At 42.2% G+C, this 5637-nt stretch overlaps 1 pseudogene; it reads right to left on the bottom strand.

Annotated features, from left to right (window-relative positions):
• Window positions 1-2621: 2621 nt before the first annotated feature.
• Window positions 2622-4118, bottom strand: LOC122067499 (annotated as a pseudogene).
• Between the last annotated feature and the right edge of the window lie 1519 nt (window positions 4119-5637).

Genomic DNA, 5637 nt, shown 5'->3' with positions numbered 1-5637 from the left:
AAGCCTTCCGAAGGCAAGAGACAAAAGTCCAAACCTGATCGGGCACCCAGTCCACCGAAGAAGTTTGAAAGGTATGAACCCCTAAATCAAAGACGGACGGACGTGCTAATGCAGATCAAAGACTCCCCGGATGCCAGAGCCATGAAGTGGCCAGGGAAGATGGGATAACATCTTGAGAGGCGTAACATGGATAAATATTTCCACTTCCACAGGGACCACAACCACTACACCGAAGATTATTGGCACCTAAAAAGAGAAATAGAAGGAATGATCTGAAGAGGATATCTAGGCCAATTTGTAAACCGTGAAAGAAGATGCCTAAGATGGAAATCACCGCGGGGACAACTACCAAAGGGATGACAATCACCGTGGGGGCAATCGCCAAAGGGGCGGCAGAGGCCATCGTGAAAGAAGGGGGCCAGCCCGCAAAGGCAATCAGGAATGGCAAAAGGGACCGGACCCCCGAGGAAGCTGATCATCACCCCCAGGATGATCATAAAAGCCTAACCAGGGTTATAACAACTATTAGTGGAGGCTTGGCCACTGGAGAAAGTTCCATATGGGCCAGGAAAGCAAAGGCCTATACGAGAAGAGTACACGTGGTTGAATGGTCAAATAGAAGGCAAAGATAGTGACAGTTATCTCCTTCTTGGATGATGATCTGGAACGGGTATAGATGCCACATGACGATGCCCTAGTAATCACTATGACCCTAACCGATTGCAAAGTAAAAAGGATCTTGGTGGATAATGGCAGCTCAGCTGATATCCTGTTCCTCGAAGCTTTCCAGAAGAGAGGCCTAGATGGAGAAAAGTTGAGGAAAGTGGAACACCTGTTGCAAGGGTTCTTGGGTGCCCCAGTCAAGGTGGAAAGGTCGGTCGAGTTACTAGTAAGGGCCAGCATCAGAGACTGCCAAGTAACAGTTATAATCAACTTCCTAGTAGTGGACATCACTTGGACGTACAATGCCATACTAGGAAGAGTTGGCTTAAACCTGCTAAAGGCCGTCGTCTCCACACCACATCTCAAGATGAAGTTCTCAACCAAGAACGGGGTCGGTGAATGTTGAGGTGATCAAGGGGCATCCCGGAAGTGCTACGCCACCACCTTATGGGGGAAAGAAAAGGTAGGCGAGGCACTCCTGATAGTAGATTTGCGTGATGACACTAATTATCAGAGGAGGGAACCGACCGAGGAGCTAATACAAGTTGACGTCGAAGAAGGGGATAATATTTGCCAATTCCAAGTTGAGGCCTTAATGCCAAGACAACAGCGAGAAAAGATCATCTCATTCCTCCAAGATAATTCTAACGTCTTCGCATGGTCAGCCTTGGACATGCCTAGAATAGCTCGAGAAGTAATAAAGCATCATTTGAGTGTCAACTCAGCTAAGAAGTTGGTACAGCATAAGAAGACGACCTTTGCCCTTGAGAGGTAGCAGAAGATAGATGAGGAGGTAGAGAAGTTGCTAAAGGCCAAGTTTGTCCCAAAATCTGATATCCCGAATGGATATCCAATGTGGTGATGGTCTCAAAGGAAAACGGGAAGTGGAGGATCTGCATCGACTTCACGGATTTAAACAAGGCTTGCCCAAAGGACAGCTACCCCCTGTTGAAGATAGACATGCTCATTGATGCCACTTCAGGACATGAGGCACTGAGCTTTATGGATGCGTACTCAGGGTACAATCAGATCAAGATGTGTGAGACCGATGTCTCAAAGACATCCTTCGTAACCGAAGGGGGGCTGTATTGCTATGAAGTGATGCCCTTTGCGCAAAAAAAATGTAGGAGCCACTTACCAAAGGTTAGTGAACAAGATCTTCAAGGAGATGATTGGAAAGACTATAGAAGTATACGTGGATGACATGCTTTTGAAAAGCCTGAAGGCAGAACACCATATCTGAGTCTTAGAGCAGGCATTCCAAGTACTGAGGCAATACGACATGAAGCTGAACCCAACAAGGTGCGCATTCAGAGTAACGTCGAAGAAATTCCTCGGCTTCATTGTCTCGGAGAGGGGGATCGAGGCCAACCCGATGAAAATTTGGGGCCATCCGAGACATGAGGTCACCGCAGAATGTGAAGCAAGTCCAGGAGCTGACAGGTAGAGTCACCGCCTTAGGACGGTTCATCTCTTGGTCATCTGATAAGTGCCTTTCTTTTTTCAAAACCTTGAAGGGATCCGAAAAGTTCGAGTGGACAGAGGAATGCGAGAAGTCCTTCGAATAGCCGAAGGAGTACTTAGAGACTCTCCCGCTACTAATGAAGCCAAACACTAGAGATACCTTGTAGTTATACCGAGCTGTATCGGCAGTGGCAGTAAGTGCTGTGCTGATAAAGGAAGAAGGAAGACAGCAGCGGCCAATATACTATATAAGCCGAACCCTTTTGGATACGAAAATAAGATATAGAAAGATGGGGAAGGTGGCATGCGCCCTTGTGAATAATCGAACAATCAACATATATATAGTAATTTTATATTATCCAACAAAAAAGTAAATAAATAATCGAACAATCAACATATATATAGTAAAACTTTTTGGAGTTACTAATATTTCTCCTGGTGTTACTTTTTTTAGATCAAAGTCATCCTCGTCCTATCTCAATCCTTTATCAAACTCAGCTCAATCTAGCAACACCTTTCCCCGCATTATTGTATCTACTGAGAACAACGTTTGCATGGTCTTGCACCACCTTCCCAGCCATGTTGACATGCCTCTCCTCCGTTAGGGTTGCACCCACGGCGAATCGGATCATGTACACTCCACCAACCACACCATGACTCATGTAGAGCCGACTAGACGAGTTCATCCACTCAAGGAACCTCTGATTCAACTCATTTGCATGTTCTTCATCATTCAATTGCTCACCATTTGCATGTACCCTCATGACCGGTGGCAACAGGAGTCGAAAACACACCATAGAGAAAGTCCTAGGGACAACAACCTCAAACCTCTTGTCCATGTCCACAAGCCCTTCAAAGTGCTTAGCCATCTTTACGTGGCTCCTTAGGAAGTTCCTAAGGTTGGTCACACCATAGCTACATAACACAAGCCATAGCTTCATGGCCCTGAACCGGCAGCTTAGGGCTATATGCCATTCTTTATAGTCGATGACCTTATTGGTCTCCGTAACTTTGTTCCTCAAATACTCAAGATTGGTAGAGAGGGCCTTAATAAGGGCACTAGGGTCCTTCACCCATAGGCAACAGCAATCAAGTGTAGTGAAGAACCACTTATGCGCATTAAGACTAAACGAGTCTGCATTCTCCACGCCGTCGATGAAGTGCCGGAACTCCGGGCATATACATGCACTTCCAGCATACGCCACATCAATGTGGACCCAAATCCCGAACTCTTTCGCTACATCACATAATGGCTTGACTGGATCCACGGCGATTGAAGATGTGGTGCCCGGCTTCAAGGTCGGCGAGAATTGCTAATAGGAGGGAATCCGGCGATAGGCTAAATGCCGTCGACCTCGAGGTAGCAATGGGTCGAAAATTATTCGAGTGGATACCTGCAATCTGGGCTGCCTTTTCAAATGCGAAATGGGTCTGATCCGACCCGTAAACCACTAGCTTCCCTATATTCTCTCTACCAATCTTTTTCGACATTCGGTCTATGAGTGTGCATAAGATGGCCTCACAAGTAGTCCCTTGTAACACACCGCCACCATTGCAGGAAGCTCTTAGGGAGGTTAAGCATTTTCCCGAACTAGTCCATAACTATACTCTCGAGCTTTGTCGCTGCCGGTGAAGACAGCCAATTGAAACCCACGACATTGAATCCGGTGCTAAGCATTTCGCCGAGAAAACTTGCAATGCTACCACTTGAAGGGAAGTAAGCAAAATAGTTAGGGCTTTGCCAGTGTGTAATTCCGGGGATGATATGAGTCTCTACATCTTGGAGGATTGTTTGGATTGATTCTGGGTTATTGGGGGCTGAGTCTGGCAGACATTTTTGGAGATAACCCGGTTCGACTTTTTTCAACGTCACGGTAGTAGTCGGCGAGGAAATCGACGATCATATGGCCTTGCCTCCTGAACTCCTCATGGTCAAGAGGGTTAAGAGTTAGTTTAGTGTTGTTCTCTAGGTCATTGGCAAGGCTATCCATTTTGGGGAAGAAGAAAGAAGAAATGGGCTCGCTAGGAAGGAGAGGGAGATGGAGGCAGAGGAGAATACTAGTGTCAATGGCTTTGTCAGTTTTCTAAAATTGCTGTGCTGGTTTCCTTGAGTCTGATATTTGGAAGTAATGTTAGTGTTTAAATAGATAAAGACATCTCACCATATCCATTCAAAAGGAATGTCAAAAATGAGAGAAGAAGACAGCATTACAGTTAGCCAGTTAGTTATTTTTTCGATAAATTATGTTAATGAAACTAAAAACCTAAAAAGGATATACAGGAGTAGCCTAGGCACACAAGTAAGGGTGCATATCTATAATTGAAACCCTTAATTGGAATGGATACCGTTTATTGAAATCAAAATTGGAACGAGTCCAATTTTGATTTCATCTTATTCTTATTTGGAAGAGTTTTGATTTCAACTTATCAAAATATAAATTGAATCAAAATTGAACTAAATAATCCAAATCACACCATTTAACACCCTACGCACAAGTTTTAAGAATTTTTTTTTTAATTAAATAAAGAAAAGCCCTCATCCTCGGCATTGCCATCACCAAGACCAAAAAGGAAATATATTTCATAAACCGGAATCTGTTAGTATCCTTTTTGATCTGATTGAAAACTTTTCATACCCACCATAAAGGCATTGCATGTTTAATTATTCTTTCTACAGTAATAATGAAAATGAAGCATAGTAGTAGTAGGAAGAGTTGTACCTGCATGGGCTATATAGTGTAGCTGGTGATCGAGCTTTAGGGATGTGATGTTCATAGCATCATTTAGTTGTGTGAATTAGTAGAAAGGATATATTTCTCTATATATTACATTGCATAGTTGTGTCCCTTATAATTGAATAAATTTTTTTTTTTCATTATGATATTTGCATGTGTAAAGTAATAAGTCTTTTCGTATAATTTTTCTTTTTCTTCCTTAAATTAGAAAAATTAAAATAAAATTACTCCAATCTCATTAAAAATTTGGGTTATCAAACATTTCAAGTAGGATAGAAAACTATTTCATTTCTTTAATCATATGAAACACATTATTTTATTACCATATGAATGAGAGTTCTTCATATCGTAATATTCATTATAGCAATACAATGATGATGTTATTCATGTGATTGAAGAAATATAATAGTATTCTATCTTATTGTGAGACCGATATATTTTCATCACTGTCTTCTGGAAAGAAATCTTTCATCATCCTTTTAGGAGAAAAGGAAATAATAAACATGAGACGCTACTTAAATTAAGGTTTAGGACCTAAATATGACTCCATTTGAGTTGGGACCTATCATAAGAGTAGGTTCTAGTTAGGTTGCAAACTAAGGAAGTATTAGGCACCTTAGTCCACTTGCTTCGGCCAATTTTTCTATTTATTTAATAAATAATATCTAGACCACAACACATCAAATCACATGCTAATTAATAGGACGAAAAGAAACACAAGAAAAAAAAGGCATTTGAGAACTTACTGCAATGCATGCACTACAAAATAAAGGTT

This window comes from Macadamia integrifolia, unplaced genomic scaffold (genome assembly GCF_013358625.1).
Source record: "Macadamia integrifolia cultivar HAES 741 unplaced genomic scaffold, SCU_Mint_v3 scaffold2941, whole genome shotgun sequence".
Lineage (NCBI taxonomy): Eukaryota > Viridiplantae > Streptophyta > Magnoliopsida > Proteales > Proteaceae > Macadamia > Macadamia integrifolia.
Note: the sequence above shows the minus strand (reverse complement) of the source record. Positions and strands in the feature narration are given on the sequence as shown.